The 20492-nt window shown below is 42.7% G+C and overlaps 1 protein-coding gene across 7 annotated transcripts in view; it reads right to left on the bottom strand.

Moving 5' to 3' along the window:
- Nucleotides 1-20492, bottom strand: part of NBEA (neurobeachin) — a 453563-nt gene that overhangs the window by 364522 nt on the left and 68549 nt on the right. The gene's annotated exons all lie outside the window — the stretch shown is intronic.

Raw genomic sequence — 20492 nt, 5'->3', positions numbered from 1 at the left:
GGCCCAGGTGGCTCATGTACATAGAAACTAGCACCATGGATGCTGGGATGCAGCATGGGGACATCTAGGACTTCAAAACAAAATCATATCCTGCCATGTATTCAGCAAAACCAAACCTGATTGTGCCACTTTATTCAATACTATCTCCCTGCCCTTCATGATTGATTTGGTTTGAATCACTGAGCCTTGTACATCAATCATGCAGGGGTGGAGGAGGGAGGAGGCATGCATGCTACGGCTCAACATGATCTGTATGACAAAAGATTAGAAGGAAAACCTGATTTTATAACTTTCTAGACCGTGATCAACTAAGAAACAGGTAACACGTGTTTAATCTCCACTATCTGCCGGTGTCTATAGCTCTCAGCACGACACTTGAGCTTGGAAGGAAAACATGATTTTATAGATTTGCAAAGAGCAATCTGAATGAACATACCCTAATGGGGTTGTCACAAGACAGACACTTATCCAATTTTTCTCAGAGTTGACTGTGTGTGCTGCCAGTCCATTATCTCTAACAGTGATGGATATAGGAAGGATTTGGCTTGGCTATCTCTGAACAAGGGTTGCAGCACATTTGCTTGGTCACTGCTCCACTCGAGCCCAGATATAGGACCCATATTTTCATGAGCGTGGGGAGGGAAGCATGAACGAGCCACATTTACACTTCTGAAAGCCTCAAATTGTTCTTCTGTACACCAACATCGGGCTATGGCTGTACACAATGTTCTCCCCTAAAAGCACATCTCCTGTGAGAGTCTCTAGAGCCGTGCACAATGGCTGTAATGGCCGGTGCACATGGCTCGCTGTGTGCCCAAACACCTTCTGTATAAGCACAAGGGTTATTTACTGCCAAGTCTTGCTGTGTACCATCCAAAGGAAGGCAGAACAGAACGCTTGCATAACCCGTCATCCAGCTCAGAGCCGGCACGTAGATATCGTGCAGTCTTTCGCTCTTATTCACCTTTTTTTCACAATAATTCAAGGTGAAATTTCCCTCAGGAGTTTTTAGTAAATCAAGTACTATGTCAAAATCATGAGTAGGTTTTTCTGAGATGCAATTCTGATGACGATACAGAAGAAGACAAGGAAAACAGCACAGCCTTAAAGGGTTTAACACAAAGACGAGGGGATATCGGAAGAGATTGCATTGCTGCCAAAGAGGAATAGTAAGGTAAAAATGAACCAAACTAGAACTCTATACCCCTCTGGCAAAAAGCTGATTTTGCAGGGTAAAGATTCCATTAGCTTAAAATGTAAAATTACACGGCAGCAACCGAAGTCCACCAGGGAGTCTCTTTGTAGGTGACTGCTTTTGATCAAACAGGGGTTAATAGTTATCAGTGTAGTTACAGTAAAGTAATTCAACAAATAAAACGTATAAGAAATTCCATATGACATTATCTACATACAGTATACCCATATAATACATGGGAGATGGTGAGATGGTCCATTGGCTTAGGGCCCTATTCCACAGTAACGATAATCGTCCGGATCGGCCCGATTCGGCCGATTATCGTTCGGTGGAATAGAGAGAACGATCAGCCGATGATCGTGTCATTGGCTGATCGTTCATTTAGGGCCAGACCTAAAATCATCGTTCCCCCACCGCGCATCGCTACATTCCCCCTCCTCGGCCCGTGGAATAGGACCCTTAGGGTCCATTTACACAGAAATATTATCTGACAGATTATCTGCCAAAGATTTGAAGCCAAAGCCTGGAATGGATTTGAAAAGAGGAGAAATCTCAGGCTTTCCTTTATGACCTGATCTCTGTTAATAGTCTTTTCTTGGCTTTGGCTTCAAATCTTTGGCAGATAATCTGTCAGACAATCTTTGTGTAAATGGACCCTTAGACAGTTCTCCTTCAATAGTAGGAAGGCCTGTCTGTGTAATGAGGGCCTGTCTGTGTAATGAGGGCCTGTCTGTGTAATGAGGGCCTGTCTGTGTAATGAGGGCCTGTCTGTGTAAAGCTGCATTATGAGCTCATGTGCATGAATGGTGAGTGGAGTAGCTTACATGGCCGGCACAAAATGAACAGATGGCATAGTTTAATTAGTGGATTTGTTTTATTAGATAGTAAATATTCTTATCATCATCATTGACCGATTCTGTAATACCTGAAAAGAATTGAAAAGAAAAAAAATCAGCAGTTAACCCCTTGAGGATCAGCAACATAACTGCTGCAGCCAATTAGTTTTGTTGTTTGTTGATAATTTTTTTTTTTTTTTTTTTAGGCCTGGATAACTACTTTAAAGGACAACTCCCGCGGGACCCCAAAAAAAAAAAAAACACAGACACACACAGACACCATACTCACCATCTCTCCGGTGACGATCGCCACTCGATTCGCCCGCCGTCCGCCTCTCCGTCGCCGCCGTCCGCCATCCAGCGATGTCTCCAACTTCCGGGTCCAGGGGATGGAAAAGGCTGCCAGTGCGCTTGCGCACCGGCAGCCTTTTCATTGGCTGGAGCGCATCACATGGCTTCCAGCAAGCTCAGCCAATCAGGGCTGAGCAAGCTGGAAGCCATGTGATGCGCTGCAGCCAATGAAAAGGCTGCTGGTGCGCATGTGCACCAGCAGCCTTTTCATCCCCATTCACTTTGCATGAAGACGCCGAGGAGGAAGAAGACCCGGACCGCCCCTCGGCTCTGACGTCGTCGTCACCAGATGCCGCCCCGGAGAAGAGGACCGTGACGATCGTAATAGGTAATGTATACATTCCTTAACTTCCGGGGTGGGGGGTCGGGGGTCCGAAAGTGGGGGAAGGGGGCCAGGCCGGGTATTTAACCACATTACAAAGTTATATAACTTTGTAATGTGTGTTAAATGAGCAAAAAAAAATTTTTGTGGGAGTTGTCCTTTAAGATACACAAATCACTAACCTTGTAATGATATAGAAATGTATTACAAGAAAGTACAAATAGCCCAGCAGAAAACAAGGCCTTATAGAACTCTCTTAACCTTAATATGTCCCTGCCACCTAAAAAAAAAAACATGTCCTGGACACAGTCTAGGCTTTCTTCCTTTCTCCTGCACATAGCACTAGCTAAGACCCACCCCCACTTCATGTAATTTGTCCTGATCTAACTGTAACTAGAGACAGACTTAAAGGGATTATCCAGTGCTACAAAAGCATGGTCACTTTATTTCAGAGACAACACGACTCTTGTCTCCAGTTCAGGTGCGGTTTGCAATTAAGCTCCATTCACTTCAATGGAACTGAGCAGAAAAACCCTACCCAAGCTGGAGACAAGAGTGGGGCTGTCTCTGGAAGAAAGTGGCCATGTTTTTGTAGCGCTGGATAAACCCTTTAACCTAACAGGAAGTGGACAGCAGACTGCACGGAAAGGAGAAAACTATTGGTAAATATGTTAGGGCTTTCTTCCTAGGTTCTTCCAATTTTGGAATTTGGAATTGTAAGAATCACATAGGCTATTAAATGGAGTAAAATTGTTTGCAACAGTGAACAATTAACACAACAGGTCACTTTCTGATGACACATTCCCTTTAATAGGAAAAATCATGGCTACAAAAACATGGCCACTTTCTAACAGACACGGCCCCACCCAAACTGGAGACAATAGTGGCGCTGTCTCTGGAAGAAAGTGGCCATTTTTTGTAGCCCTGGATAAGCCTTTTAATGCAAGGTACTTGATAAAAAAACAAGGTAAACTTATATTATCAGAGTTCTAGAACCAGTCATCCAAACCAGTCAACCCCTTGAAGATTGTGCGTAACAAGAACTACAAGGCATTACAAGATATAAACATAATGCAGAAATGGCACCACCCCACGAATGGACTAAAGTCTGTATGGCTTCATGCCCCAATAAATCCATGATAGTGATGTACACAGAGTCTTTATATTCCACTTAAACTAGAGAAAACTACATTGCCTAGAGGGACTCATGGTTGTTCTCGTTCAAGGTGACACTAGAGCTGCCAAAGTCCAGCTGTACAGAAAGTCTCACACACAAGCAGCTCCCAATCATCACACAAGCCCGGCTCCGGATGATAGCATTGTGAACGGACCGGAGAACGTCAGGATAGGTCATTGCACACCTGACTGAGGGAGAGAAAGATAAATATGCCCAGCTTGTGGGAATGGCCGACAAGGAGAAAGAAACATTGTGTTCAGTCAGATGCTGGGCATCACTTTCAGGAAAAACATATTACTGATAATACTGTGAAAAACACCTTCATCCCTCTCACAGATTACATTTCTTTCTGTCTTCTTATGTGAAGACTGGAGACCTCATCAGATTATAAAGAGAAATGTATCTACAGGAATCCAGTTACCATCAAATGAATGTTAAAAGTCAAAGCCAATAAAATAAAATGGAGCAAAAAATAAATAAATTAAAAGAATAGTTCAAGGGGATAACTACTTTAGAAAACCCAATTTTGTTAGAAGAGTCCCCCAACAATTAACAGGCTGACCCCCCTCCGGGGACCCCCAGCAATCAGCACTAATCCTCGAGGGTACCTGTCAGCCAGCACTCAACTGCCCTGCAGTGCCTCCAAAAGGGGAAATTAAGCATTACACAGTTCCCACTGAAAAACACCTTTTTGGACGCCAGGTTCCCAAGTAATATTTTGGTGAGTAATTTAGCCAAAACCAGGATCGAAACAAAGAAGGTTCAAATCTTGCCATTATAACTGTTCCACACAGACCAAACAGTTAGCAAAGGGCAGGGTCCAGGGTAATGGTGACTCCCCCCGCCCATGTACAGATATTGACTACCTGTCTTGAGTAAAGGCAATCAATGTATAAAGCCTGGATAAACCTCCGTAGAAAACCCAGTAATACGGAGATATTTTTATAAACTAGATGGGAGGTACCAGCATCCATGGTTTTGTCCCTGTATCTTTCCACACTACAGTGACCAGTTATACTTTTCTTAAAGAAATGACCTAAATGACTTTTTCAAGTGAGACTCTGACCTGGAGGAGGCGGATACAGAGACATAAGGTCACGTAAGGAAAGTCCCCATTAATCTCCTAGTACCTTCTGCAACTGTAAAATAAGAAGTGACGACGGGCAATTGCCTTTAAGCTCCGTTTGCCAAAACTTCCTTGTAATCTTGTTGGCAGCCTGTCGGCAGGCGATTGTCTTCCGTAATCCGTAAGGCTCTGCTCGGTTCCCTGCCGTTCACTTCAATAGTCAAGCATGCAGCTCAGAAAGGAACAAACACACAAAAAAAAGGCTGCTGAAACTTTTCTAAACACAGAAAACTGCAGTGTAGAGCCAGAGAAGTGGATTCAGACAATGGACAGACATCTGAACGCTACAGAAAAATCCATGAAAAACTGTACCCTATGACTAAGCACTGCAGTCAACTGGAGCGCCGTCCCTGACATTTCTATCAAGCTGTAAAGTCCTTTTCATGAGTAATTTAACACATTCGTAGCATTTGGAGATATTTGGGCACCATTTGTAAAATGATATGCCCTGCTGAATGTTTCTCTTCTAGAGGTATCACAAGACTGGTCTATGGGTAATGGCGAGTATTGCCGCAGAACTCCATATGTTAACAGAGTAAGGGCTCATTCACATTACGTTTGAACTCTTTGTGGCAAAGATACATTGGCAAAATAGGACGCCAAAGTATCTGTGCATGGACAGACATGGGCTCCTTTGATTTCAGTGGTGCTACCAACTACATCTTGATCATTTGCCAAGCAGGTTTTACACATGCTCAAAAGCTTGGTATATTGCACTTATGGGTCCAAGTCAAAACTCATTTTGGCTCTCCAGGACCACCAGGCATGTTGTTTAAGGCCTTATTCTCACATCCCGTAAAATTGTACGTGGTCGCAGACCCACGAGCACAGACAATTTTTTGGGCCCATCGAATCCTAGGTGTGCCATCAAAAAAATAGGACAGGTCATAGTGCGAATCGCAGTGCGGATGCCTCTCCCCACATCCGTCTCTCCCTGCTCCTATCTCTCCCCCCGTTTCTGTCACCCGCTCCCATCTCCCCCACTCCTGTCTCTCCCTGCGTTGCTGTTAGCTCCACACCCAGCAACTGGACAACACCAGTGCCTCCTGACCCCCAGCCTAGCACATCTAAATAAATGCAATCAATACTGTTTTTCAAGGATCACAGAGCGGAGTCATGTGAATGAGGCCTAAGAAGCCAAGATGTTTCGCTGCTGCAAGATGGGTGCAGGTCCTAGATGGGAATATCTATTTAAATAAGTTAGATTTCCATTTCTTCCCCCACCAGAGTTTGCATTAACTTATTAAAGATGAGATGTAATATGACCCGGGCTCTGCATATTCACTACCATGTTGGGTCCTTGTCCAGGCTCTGGCAGGTGAGAATGACTTGGCAGTCTATGGGCATGAGATGTAGTGTAAGTATCACTAAGATAACACTTGGTAGCCTTGTGATAATTAAGAGTCATAGGAAAAAGACCTACAGAATCCGCACACAGATCCACATAATGAATGGCGGGCAATATGACAGCCGGGTTTAATTATACATCAGTGATGCCGCCGGCATGAGCTTATTCGCAGCTGAACTTACATACAATGACAGTAAAGAACAGAGGAAATATGTCTACTAATATGAAAAAGTAAGGATCTTTTATTCCCAATTAATTCTCAATATGCTCAGAAAGTCACGCGTGTCATATTAGGATTGGCCTAGCACGGATCTTCTGCTCTTTACAAGCCCTTTCATTAGAGATTAGTGGCGATGAATGATGTACAAAACCCCATTTGACAAAAGCTTGCCATCATCTTACTACAAAGAGAAGGTTTCGAGAACATGCATCACGTACAATAATGTGTAAGACCTCAAAGGACTGGAATTCAGAGGTTACTAAAGGATAAAGCTTTTCGGGAAATCTGCCTTTAACCAGATGCAGGTTTTGTTGGCTTGCAGTGCTGGAGACCTGGAGTTGAATCTGACCTAGTTATATGTGTTCTTTGTGTTTTCCACAGCCTACACCACCACTCCAGAAACATATTGCTAGGCAAATTTACATTGTGGGCCCTAATGGGGTCAGGGACTAATGTGAGCAATTATCATCCCAGTATAGCACCCAAGAACATGTAGGTGGTATATAAGCGAATTCTTACCACTAACAGGACAATAAGGGGCGGCAGGTATTTGCTCATGTGTACCTAGATGATAAATCAGAAATTGCTGGGTCCCCATAGATCACTAGTAGTGTTGAGCGTATCTGTCACAATGTTTGGGTTCAGCAATGTTATCCGAGCCCAAACGCTTGGTTCCCTGTGGCTGCAGAAGTTGGATGGCACCCTAAGGAGTCCTAAAATACATGGCGTTGCATTCAAATTTTACAGGTGTGGGTAATCTAAGGCCAAGCATTCTGGTTTGGATAGCTTTGCCGAAACCAAACATTTTGGTCAACACTAATCACTAGTATGGAGGACTAAGTCCATCTTCTGTTTCACGAACACATGCACTGTGAGGACCAGTGGTAAAGCATGTTCATTGCCACTCCATACAATTCTATGGAGCCAAAGAGATGTACAGTGAAAGGATTGGTAATAGATGGGGGGTCCGAGAAGCTGGAAAATGGTGGAATGTACAAAAAAAAAAACTAGATTAAAGCTGCAACATACTGGAAAACCAGCCCCGAAAAGCATCTGATCAGCAGAACCTTCACGTACAGTAACTGGTATAAAACTAGTCGGGAGCTGTCCAGCATCTGAATTCACTACGAACACAAGTTTACACAGGCGAGACCAGAGTTCAGATGAGAATTAACTCAATCCTGGATGAAAAGTCTTCAGTCACAATCTTATCACATTACAAATATAGTCGCTACCTGCTGACAGATGCAAAGTTACAAGAGGAAAGAACCTTCCTGCAATGAAAAGTCAGGGCTCACTGAAGTCAAGTGAAATAGCTGGTTGGTTATTATAGGAACATGGAAACTACTGAAGTTTTGGGCTAAACACTGAAACAGCGGACACTACAATGAGAATGGTAGAGAGATAATTTGCATGTGCTTTTCCCATTGAGCATTTCTTAAAATACGCCTGCGAATAATAACCTGGACTCTTCAATTGGAAACAGTACTACCCTGAAGCGGCATCTTTACATCTCTATAAGAAATCTCTATAGCCAAACAGTACCTTGCTCTGTACTGATTAAGGGACAAGAACTCAAAAGGAACCATCTACAGATCATTCCTTGGCCTCAATGTGGTATCCCAGTCTTACCAGTGGTTAGGACTAGAGCTACTGGTAATAGACTGGTGATGTTCTGGCAATACCCATGTTGGCCCAACAGCTACTTGAAGGAGACTCAGGTCTCTTAACTCAATATCAGCCGAGCAGTATGAAGGCCTGTGGTGTGTAAGCACAGAAGGAGTGGAGACCCTTGGTTGCCTTACTGGAGATTGGATGCCGTTGAACAATGGCACTTTGCTCTTCACTTCTCGTTCATGTTTTTTGATCGGCCTTCTGGCTAGAATAAGGGCCCTGTTAGACAGCCCAAGTACTTGTGTAAAGATCAACTATCTCTGCGATCAACCCTCAAACAGAATTTTTCACGTATCAGTTACTAAGGTAATCCAGGTGAAAGGTGGGAGCAGGATGGACTCTTCCCAAGCTTCAGCAGCCCTCGTAGTAGTCTTATAGACCAAAGGCATAGAGCAAGAGTCTTTTTTTTTTTTTTTTTTTACGCGGGCTTGTAACAGACCGCATTCACATGTACTGTAAGTGCACTTTGTTATATACCTAAAGGCGCATTATCCGGGCATATGAGTATAACTTCTTTATGTTTTCACAGCGTTCATAGGAATTTTGTGGGCAGAAAATCCCTTTAAGTATATAGATGAGATCCTATTCCTAATCTTGATGAGATGATCAAAGTTTTCCCTCGACATCCACAGTTCCTTGCAGTGGATATCTCTTCCTGTTGGGAAAGTGCCAGAAATAGACACACGATCCCCCACAGATATAGCTTTCATGGGTGGGGTGAGTGATTATTCAAGCCCTTTCGGATATATTGTTCATCAGTATTATAATCCCTCTAATTTTCCTTCATGTTGATGCCAGACAATACTGACTTTCCTGTAAGTGTTCTATCTCGGCCTCCTCCGCTTCCTCCTCCTTCCTGCCTGTGGAGACCTACACCACATATATCCTTGTATCCAGGATATAGGTTCCAGGTTTGCTGTGCAGAACAAATGAAGACGTGTGCAAGTGACTGACGACTGCAGACAGAGCAGCTTCTCATGGACTTTTATTACCGACCTATAACAACCAGTCCCTACCAGATCTAGACATGGGTATAAAACATGTGTTCTATTGTATGGAAGACTGTGTGCAGCAGCCGCACACAGGCAAAAACAAGGCAGATTGCTAGGCCGAGGCAGCAGGATCTTATGCGCTTCCAGCATCTAAAAATAGCCGGCCGTTCTCAAACACTATCAGTTCCTGTTTATCTCTGAAACCAGAAGCCGTATTAAACGATTACTGAGGATTTCTCACCTCTAGGGTTAGTGAAGTGAGGGCCGGCTTTCTAGTGAAACATGGCGAGAATCTACTCATCTTATTACGATTTTGGCCCATGTATTATAGCAGCACAGTATATGGCTTTGTTTACACTTTGTGGGTTTAATATGCTTTTTATGACACAAAATAAAAGGCCCATTATAAACAAGGGCTAAAATTCAGCTTGTTCCAGGTAACTGCTCCACATTTATTTTCCACCAGTTTTGTAAATGTCTGTATTCTGCGGCTATAGATGTAACAGAACAGTGCAATGCCTTGCAAAGCAGCTGCAAGTAAGCCTACCACAGTGCCAGATTATCGAATGTTCTAGTCTGGATTATTGGATTTCATAATGTAATACAAAAATATTTGCTAGAAGCAGGTGCCAGGCATGTAACGGGCCAGGCCCGAGATGTAATGTGAAGCTCCATGGACTCCATGCACAGGGTCCGGTTGTACAATATGCCGTTTATACAATATTAGTGTCTTATGTTGCTGAGGGATCATTGGGATCGCTCAAGCACAAAGGCAGTGGTTGTATCCAGTAGATAAGCCCCCTAAGGGCACGATTATCAGCCAAAAAGGTGGTAATTGTCTTGAGCAATAGGTCCTATGATCAGCTAGTTTGTCGACTAATTGGGCAATTTTAGCCTGCTTAAAAAGCATCAGCCGGCGCAGGAATGATCCAGCAATCATTTGTGTGTCCTGACCATTCGACTGATCACGCCTTGTGAAGGCTTTGTAAGTAAGTACTAACTACCAAAATCAGCGTCAGGTTAATAACATATTCAGGATGTCTAATACGTCCCTATGCAGTACACATCCAGCCAAACCCAGCAGTTAAAGGTTCTGTCGCCCGGCATCTGCACTGTTCAGCTGTTTGCCCGAGCCTTGATGCCTATGTATACAGACAACAGAGCTGGAAGCAGATGCCATTAAAATTCTGTAAAAAATACCTGACAGACTTCATGTGAGTCAATGGGGTCTGTGAAGCTGTTTGGATCTGTTGATGTAGTGGTCTGTTCAGCTGCTGAATGCCAACTGTAATGGAGACCCCTATGACACAGTGTAAGTCTAGCCTTACTGCAGCATGACCACTACACAATGTACAGAGTAGTTTGCTTCCATATCTTTTTATTGTATGTGTGAACGGCTGATCTGTGGTGCCAAATCCCCACTGATAAGATACCGATGGTCTATCCCAAGCATAGTCCATCAATAGTCGCTCATTTCAGCCATGGTGCTTGACCAAGATTTGCGTGCATCTCTGTATTTAAAATGGGTTATCCAGCGCTACAAAAACATGGCCACTTTCTTACAGAGACAGCACCACTCTTGTCTCCAGATTGGGTGGGGTTTTGCTGCTCAGTTCCATTGAAGTGAATGGAGCTTAAATGCAAACCGCACCTGAACTGGAGACAAGAGTCATGTTGTCTCTGAAAGAAAGTGGCCATGTTTTTGTAGCACTGGATAACCCCTTTAAAAAGCAGCCTTTCAACAAGCTTTTATGTGTTGTATTATACTTACTGCTCTAGTTTAGTCCCCGTGGGTTTAACTTAAAGGGGTTATCCAGCGCTACAAAAACATGGCCACTTTTCCCCTACTGTTTTGAAAGAAGCAGCAGCTTACTGGGGTCCCGTACTTGTGTGAATGAGAACTTATATTGCATCCATTTTTCAATAGGGAGCAGCTGTAGGGTCATTATTCAGCGGAAGTATGGCATCATACATTAATTTCCAATTTCTCTATGGGAATCTGTAAGAAATACCACCCAGGCCTCTCCTATGAAAGGTCACTTGACCCTAACATACATTTTGGCTGTGGTCTAAACAAAAAAATTCTAATGGGTATCTCAAGGTGGAGTTCACCTTAATAAAAATCTGATTAATAAAGCATTAGGAAATGAAGAAGAAAGTTGTATAGCCACTGCCGCCAAGTGTCCTTGCCAGTCAGTGCCAATCTGACTTGAGCTGAAGACCCGGGCGCTCAGACTGGTTACTTAAGAAGCTTTTCAGCCTACAATACCTAAATTAGTAGCCTGATTTCTTTTCAAATATCAATATGGTATAGAGCAAGATGGGGAATCTCTGATCCCTTGACTGTTGCAAAGCTACAATTACCATCATGTCTGGACAGCCTTTGGCTGTCCAGGCATGATGGGAATTGTAGTTTTGCAAAAGCTGGAGTGCCGAAGGTTCCTCAACCTTGGTAAAGATCATCTTTATAATTCACATTTACCAAAGACTACAATAAAGAAAGTGTATACTCTATTAAAGATGTCATGTCAGACAGTCCATACAGTATATCTACAGATCTGAGGGTAGAGGTAGATTCTCAAAGGGAACCTATAGGGGGTTAGTTATATAACAAACTGTTCATGGTAGAGGGAGGAGGGGGGGAAAAAAAAAGTCTAATTGTACTCAGCAGATTTCAGCGAGCAATGACCAATTATGAGCGGAGCCCAGAAAATCGTTGTCAGCGTTCTTTTTGTTGTGGAGCTTTTATGAGATTTCTAGCTGGTAGCCGAGTCCCATAATCAAGTTGAACTCATTCAAGCAGCCTTACTGAAGGGAATTAACTTTACAATAATCCATATTTGAGCTACTTGGAACGGAAATGACTCAATCTCAAAACGTGCTTGGAATATTATTTAATCAAGGGAATGAGAGGCGAGGCGAAAGGTCTGGTGACCATACTGGCGGTATACAAGACCCCAGAATTATATTGAGAATGACCTTGGAGACAAATATTGCTGAAAGCACTGGACGTATAAGGCAGAGCAGAAGGAAAAAGAGGGATTGGGTGAGTATGTGCAATATGAAACAAGGGAAAAAAAAAATTAATTATATATATATATATATATATATATATATATATATATATATATATATATATGTGGGAATCATGGAAATGGAGCCTGCAGCAACTGGAAATTAATGGCCTTTCTAAACTTCATAGTGTGGCAAAAATCCTATTCTCCCACATATTAGGAGAACGACTGAACAGAATGATGTAAGTAATATACCAATCTGTTCATTTCTTTGACTAGTGTATGCTGTCCTCATTAAGGCCATGTTCCCACGTAGTAAGACACCTGCCGGGTCACGGAACGGCTGGTGTCAGAAGATCATCCCGGCCGACCGGATAATATTCACTGCCGCTTAATTCGGATGCGGGCGTATCCGCGTGCGCCCGCATTCAAATTCCCCACTGCACACGATGGAGTGTGCGGCCGGAGCCGCACGCTCCATTGTGTGCACTGACAGGTTTTCTGCGGCCACTATTCAGTGAATAGCGGATGCAGAAAACTAAAATGTCATTTTCTTGTGGCGCCGCTAGGGATCCCGGCAGAAGTGTATACCATGTGTATACACTCCTGCCGGGATTCCTTAGAAGGCAGCATTACATAACTTCCGTAGTAATCATAGCCTTAAGGCGGAATAAATCTATGAACAGATTCCCTTTAAGCCCTGTGGTCAAATGGGCCAAGAACCAATACGATGCAGGAAGTGAAGGTGGTCCCTGAAAAGCCCTTGTAGGTTGTGTTCATACCTTTATTTGGGAAGCTATGCTGCAAGTTTAGCTTATCTTGCAGGATCTGAAGGGACAGAAAAAAAAAAAAAAAGCAAAAACAGTAATTTTTAATCCGTTCAAATTTTGCAAAATAAACAGGCAGCAGAAGAAAAAGCCAGCAGAACCCATTTGCATCAGTTAGTGGAATTCCCTAGTCTCAACTAACATAGTTATACTTGTAGGGCTCGTCAAGAAAAATATATTTGCAAATACATTGATTTACCAAACTTGCCGCCTTCTCCTGATATGCTGCTCTTTACCTCCCATTGTTGAAAGACCACTGTCTAGGTTACAGACCACCCTCTGCTCTAAAATCAATGGTCTGGCTGGTGTTGATATAGTGTACATATACACTCACCGGCCACTTTATTAGGTACACCATGCTAGTAACGGGTTGGACCCCCTTTTGCCTTCAGAACTGCCTCACTTCTTCGTGGCATAGATACAACAAGGTGCTGGAAGCATTCCTCACAGATTTTGGTCCATATTGACATGATGGCATCACACAGTTGCCGCAGATTTGTCGGCTGCTCATCCATGATGCGAATCTCCCGTTCCACCACATCCCAAAGATGCTCTATTGGATTGAGATCTGGTGACTGTGGAGGCCATTGGAGTACAGTGAACTCATTGTCATGTTCAAGAAACCAGTCTGAGATGATTCTAGCTTTATGACATGGCGCATTATCCTGCTGAAAGTAGCCATCAGATGTTGGGTACATTGTGGTCATAAAGGGATGGACATGGTCAGCAACAATACTCAGGTAGGCTGTGGCGTTGCAACGATGCTCAACTGGTACCAAGGGGCCCAAAGAGTGGCAAGAAAATATTCCCCACACCATGACACCACCACCACCAGCCTGAACCGTTGATACAAGGCAGGATGGATCCATGCTTTCATGTTGTTGACGCCAAGTTCTGACCCTACCATCCGAATGTCGCAGCAGAAATCGAGACTCATCAGACCAGGCAACGTTTTTCCAATCTTCTACTGTCCAATTTTGATGAGCTTGTGCAAATTGTAGCCTCAGTTTCCTGTTCTTAGCTGAAAGGAGTGGCACCCGGTGTGGTCTTCTGCTGCTGTAGCCCATCTGCCTCAAAGTTGGAGGTACTCTTCTGCCTACCTTGGTTGTAACGGTTGGCTATTTGAGTCACTGTTGCCTTTCTATCAGCTCGAACCAGTCTGCCCATTCTCCTCTGACCTCTGGCATCAACAAGGCATTTCCGCCCACAGAACTGCCGCTCACTGGATGTTTTTTCTTTTTCGGACCATTCTCTGTAAACCCTAGAGATGGTTGTGCGTGAAAATCCCAGTAGATCAGCAGTTTCTGAAATACTCAGACCAGCCCTTCTGGCACCAACAACCATGCCACGTTCAAAGGCCCTCAAATCACCTTTCTTCCCCATACTGATGCTCGGTTTGAACTGCAGGAGATTGTCTTGACCATGTCTACATGCCTAAATGCACTGAGTTGCTGCCATGTGATTGGCTGATTAGAAATTAAGTGGTAACGTGCAGTTGGACAGGTGTACCTAATAAAGTGGCCGGTGAGTGTATATATATAAAGCAGTATATATACACTATGGAGTAGAGATTTAAAGGGAACCTATCACCCCCGTGCCGGGGTGACAGGCTCTGGACCCCCGACTAGAGCCCCCTATACTTACCTGATCGCGCCGGGTCCCGCTTCTTGATCCGGTTTGGTGACCGAGATTTCAGCGCCCAAAGCCCGGCGCGCGCGCTCCTGAGATGAGTCCGACGCTCTTAGAGAATGAATGGAGCGGCGGACTCACCATTTATTCTCTATGGGCATTGGACTCGGTGCGAACAGGTAAGTATAGGGGCCATGTCCACACTACAGAATCCCGGCGGATCACCCAGCTCGCCCCCACTCCACAGGTCCCATAGGCTTCATTCTATGGTTTGGCAGATTCCGCTATCCGCCCGAAGAATGAGCGTGTTTAGGCGGATGGCAGAATCTGGCAAACCATAGAATGAAGCCTATGGGAACAGCAGAGATGCGCGCATTTGTTGTCCATAAGAACCAATCAGAGTTCAGTTTTCATTTTTTCATGTTTGAAAGCTGAGCTTTGATTGGTTGTAATAGGCAATAAAATATTCTTACTGTTTGATAACTCTCCCTATATCTCTCTATACATCTACATTATATCTATATATACACACCAGCCAGACCACTTATTTTAGAGCAGAGTGGTGGTCAGTAACCTAGACAACGAGATGTCAACAATAGGAGGGATAAAGCAGCATATCAGGAGAAGGAGTCAAGTTTGCTAAATTAATTCAGCAAAAATATTTTACTTGACGAGTCCTACAAGTATAATTATATTAGCTAAGATTGAAACACCCGTTTAAACGTCTGGCTCAGGACTGTGATGAAGGCTCCGCAAGGCCTGTTACAAATATCTTATACATGGGTTGTGCTTGGCAGCATTCATGTCGGCCATTATTAAAATGCAGTATTAGATTATATTTAGACCTAAATTTAGCTCTTTACATAAAATTTAATTGAAATTATTTTTTTGTTCGTTTAAGAAACCAGTGATGTTTTGATGTTCTAAGGAGTTTATCAGTAATATAAAACAACAAGATCATAGAATGAAAAAGAAGGAGAAGAAAAAAAAAAAAGAAAAAAAAAAAGAAATCAATGCTCGGCAGCAGCTGCAGCGCCGTGTATACAGATAAAAGAAGGGCGATAAAGATCAATATGTTTATCCAGACACACAGAAAATATAGCAAGTAAAAAAAAGCCAAAGCTTGCAAAACAAGAGCAAACCATAAAGATCTGAGCTTATAATGTACACAAGCCTTAGGTAATAAAAGGGGTGGCCTCATCGGATCCATAGGGCGTACAGACATCATAGAGAAGGGTCAATGGTTCGTTGCTTGTTAGCTATTCTTCCTCTGGATTATAAACATGGGGTCCCAAGTCTTACTCCAGCAGACTTGTCTGGAGTAACAAGGTAACATATAAACATATAATGAAGCTTAATGTATATTAGTATTTATATGTAAAATGACAAGACTGTCATCTGCGCTCACCGTACAGATATATGACGCCAAGTACGTTTTACATTCTCGACTTTTGCCTACAGGTTAAGAGCCAATAATCGCAGAGAGTGTGATTACATACGGCTACAACATGGCAGCGATTTGCTACTTAGCAAATGTTCTTTATAATCTCAGTATTTTAATCCTATTCTAATCTGCTAGTCATGTGACCGGAGCAAAAGCAGTGATTAAAATTAGCTACAAGAGCATAGACAGCGTCATATACTGTACATTATAACAGGCCCAATGGAAGCTCTAAGGTATGTTAGGAATTCATGGAAAATTAGGGTATGTTCATAGCTGCGGATCTGCTGCAAAAAATCTGCAGTGTTTCTACCCCAAAAGACATCCATATATTTTAACCAGATGCAGATGAAGCAAATGCGCAGATGCAAATCTGCAGTGTGTGAACGCACCCTAAAGAGAGCCATACACAGTAGATACAGTGCTTCCAGTACTTACTGAGCTGCTCATGTAATTATTTCCAGTACAACACTGCGCTCTCTAGTGCCACCTCTGTCTATGTCCAGAACTGTCCAGAGAAGGAGCAATTGTCTGTTCTGGACACTCCTGAAACCCTGTTTACATGCAATGGAGGTTCTCTGCACATATTTTACTTGGCAGCTAATAAAACATTACTTATTTCTGTAGCTTCTACACAGGAGACTCGAGGATTAGCTGAGAATTTCCGCCATAGAAATACATATCCTAGCACCTGCCATGTGAACATAATTTTAAAAGGGTTATACAGGGTTAGAGAAACATGATTTCTTGCAGAAACAGCACCACCCAAGTCTTCAGGTTGTGTAAAGTATTGCAATTTAGCTCCATTCACAATGGAAATGAGCTACAAAACGGCACCCAAACTGAGGACAAGAGAGGTTCTGTTTCTGGAAGAGAGTGGCAATGTTTTTCTAAGCCATATCATCTTTGAGACATCTGGTGACATGTAATTTAGACAGAAAAAGCAGCAGTATAGCAATGTCTATGCGGAGTGGCCAGTTCTGGTGGGGACGTAACATTACCGGATGTTCTCAAAAAGATGACAGTAGCAGAGGAGAGTGGGAGGACAGGTAAGTATGCAGCACTGTTGTGTCCCGCCGTGGCCCCAGCAGCAGTGCAGTTTTGTAATTAAGAGATTTCAAAGTAAAAATGGCAATAAAAGAATCTAAACTCATGATATTTTTTGCAAGGCTTTAAAAACCAAATGGAAACAGTCTGTGTATGGTTCAGTACAGGACATATTACACACATAATCCTTTAGTATCCATGTTAAACGGATGAAGCTAGATCGCTTCCTGCTGAGTGTATCCTTCACTGGAATCGCATTACTGAGGCTTCCCGGCTTCTGCTCTAGCCAAGGTCTTTATACGTGGAAAATTAGCAAGGACAGAAAGAAAAACAGCAAAAAAAAAAAAAAAAAAAAGGGGGAAAAAAGATAATACTCACCTCTCCAATCCCCATCAGTCTATCAGGGGAGAAAAGATTAGTATGGAGTTTTTTTTGTTTTTGTTTTTTTAGGATTTGTTGCTGTTTTTAACTTTTTTTTCTAAACATTAGATAATCAAATCAGGACATTTACTACACCTCTTTACTGCTTGGGTTTTGGAAGGTTTTAAGAAAAAAACAGAACAAGAAAGGTAATTGGAAAATCAGTGTAAGCTATACTTGCTACAATGGGCACACTATACTAAAGTTACCACGAGGGGCACGAGTGTCACTGCCAGTAACCAATGCAAGTAGTGTATATGCGTACATGAATCAGCCATGACATTGAGGCTATGACCACACACCGTAAAAATGAAAGCAGTTTTCATTGGACGTCCATCATTTAACAACAAGCAACTGCCATTATTATTAATAACAATGGCTGTTACAATTTGAATTACGGCTGTTGTTATAAAATAACAGCCGTTTAATATAAACTGCCATCTTTTTGATGTTGTGTTAATACAGCCTAAAAGGAGCATTCAAGATTTTTTTTCCTATTTATAGTTGTGCAGTTAAATGGAAAACTAAAGACCCAAAACTATAATCATACTTACCCTCCTTACTCCCTCCGCTCAACTGTCTGAACCCAAAGCAGATGCAAATTACCCTTTTGGCTGTCCACGTTTAATAGGCAACCAAAACTAACCAGTGCTTACCAGGATTGCCCTACAAGATGTGCCATTCTGCACTGACCCAGGTGACATGTTCACTCAGAATCTTACACTTGCACATACTTTCTCCTTCCAAAAGGTCACCTTTAAGAACTGACTGTTCCCCAGCCAAATATGCCCCTCCCCCCCAATTGACAGGTGATAGACAGACATCGGAGACTTTTATTTATTTTATTTTTTTTACGGGCAGGAAAATATGCTTTGCAATGTACTTGGCACAGAGTAAATGCTTATTAAAGATGTTCTTAAATTCAGAGAAGAGCGGGTCAAGCTCAAGCGTTTTATAATCGCCACCTTATCACGCTGCGAAGACATTCAACAATTTATTAATGCAGTGTCAAAACTGATAATTAGAATGTTTTCCATTAGTAAGAGACATGAAGATGAATTACTATGCGATGTGAGAGGGGCCTCACCTCACCAGCTAAGTGTCTACTGTGCCGCAGATGGGAAAAGTCTTGCTTATTGTCAACGTGAACAAAAATCCCCTTCGGGCAGCTACATTAGGTTATGTCTGGTGGCAACTGGGACCACGTTCAATAGTTATTCTGGTGGTAAAAAAACAGACGTTTCTATGCAGGCCGCTTTCACACTGGCAGATTTTAAATCTATATTTGTAGCCAAAAGTAGAAGTAGATCCTTCAAAGGGAAAAATTAGATTTGTCTTCCATTTGAATCCACTGCTGGTTTGGGCCCAAAAATACAAATGCAAAGTACTGTGAAAGTGTTATAAGGTGTACATATGTATGCAGCATTTCCCTTCTAGACCTGTTTGTCCGAATAAGAACTCTCTGCATTTGTTTACCAGTGTCTAAGGTTGAAGAAGTAGTCGTCATCGGACGAACCCAACTTGTATCTCTACAACACGTCTTATAGGTTCATCTGTTTGGTTTTTATGTTGTATTGGTATTTTATGTTAGTAAACTATTGTCCTCAGGTTGTTGTAGAAAAACAAAACAAAAAAAACAACTATATCCCCCCCCCTCCCCCTTTGATGGAGCACTCAGCTCTTCCTAATGTCGGCACAATGAATTGTCCACTCAGCCAGTCACTGGGCAGAGCTGTGTCCCGCCCCAGCCAATGATTGGTTGAGAAGGCAACGCCAACACCAGAAAATGCTGTGAAGAGGGACTGGACTCCATCAGTGATAGGGTAATAGGGAATGCGGGTACAGGGTCTCTTTCTCACTTCACCTTTGAAGACACAAGGCAGCACTGTTAATGGGTGGGTTAATGGGGGAGCCCTATTTAGGGTCCTCAATCCTTGGAGTGAAAGGTGGTTACAAAAAGCATCTCTCTGGAGGAGCAGTCCTATGCTTACTACATAGCCCCGTGTGAAAATGTTTAATTTCCCCTATGGTGGAGCAGCAAGGAAACTGCAGATCACGGCTGACCAATTGGGGGGAGGGGGGGGGTCGCAGTTGACCAGTGGATGCAATCATCCTGATCAGATTTTTATGGCATGTGCAGTCTATGGTGGGAAAATTCCTTTAAAATATGGAAAGTTTGATGGCTGGTGCTTTTCACAATTTTGTCTAAACCCAGGAAATCCCTTCTGGGTGCTTGGAATTAGGATTAGATTATTTCGAAGTTTAATAGGATTACTGAGAATTGGAGGAATCCAAGTATCCTATTGCTAATAACTTAATACATGTTACGTGCTGATCACATGAAAAGAAACAACCACAAAAAAAAAGAAAAAAAAAAAAAAAAGACACCAACCAAAATAGAACAGAATAATTCCATATTCATATTAACAATTTCTTCTGTCTATTAATAGAAGAAAATAATCCGATGAGAAAGAAGAAGAGAGCTGCTTGTACATGTAACAATACGGAGCACTATCATCTAACGTCAAGTGGTTGCCTACATCCAAGGCCAAAATGCCAAACACGCAAACCATGCAGAATGTTTTTTTTTTATTTTTTTTACTACAGACAATAAGAGATGTGTATAAATTGTATGGCAGAGAGTTGTATATGTCAAGGCCATATTTTTACATATACATCGCAAGCATATTTAAAGCACGCAGGTTTTTAATATGAGATCCACCATTGTCATTGTGCCTCTATACACAGAGGAAACAGGAGCAGGAAGCAGACTTTAGTGGCCATTTTTGGCTACTGTAGCTTGGCTACCATTCACCTCAGTGGGAGCCAAGCTGAAGTAACCCAGCTTGACCACTACAGGTTGTAAAGAGTAA

This window comes from Dendropsophus ebraccatus, chromosome 5 (genome assembly GCF_027789765.1).
Source record: "Dendropsophus ebraccatus isolate aDenEbr1 chromosome 5, aDenEbr1.pat, whole genome shotgun sequence".
NCBI lineage: Eukaryota > Metazoa > Chordata > Amphibia > Anura > Hylidae > Dendropsophus > Dendropsophus ebraccatus.
This window is presented reverse-complemented; position numbering and strand designations above follow the sequence as displayed.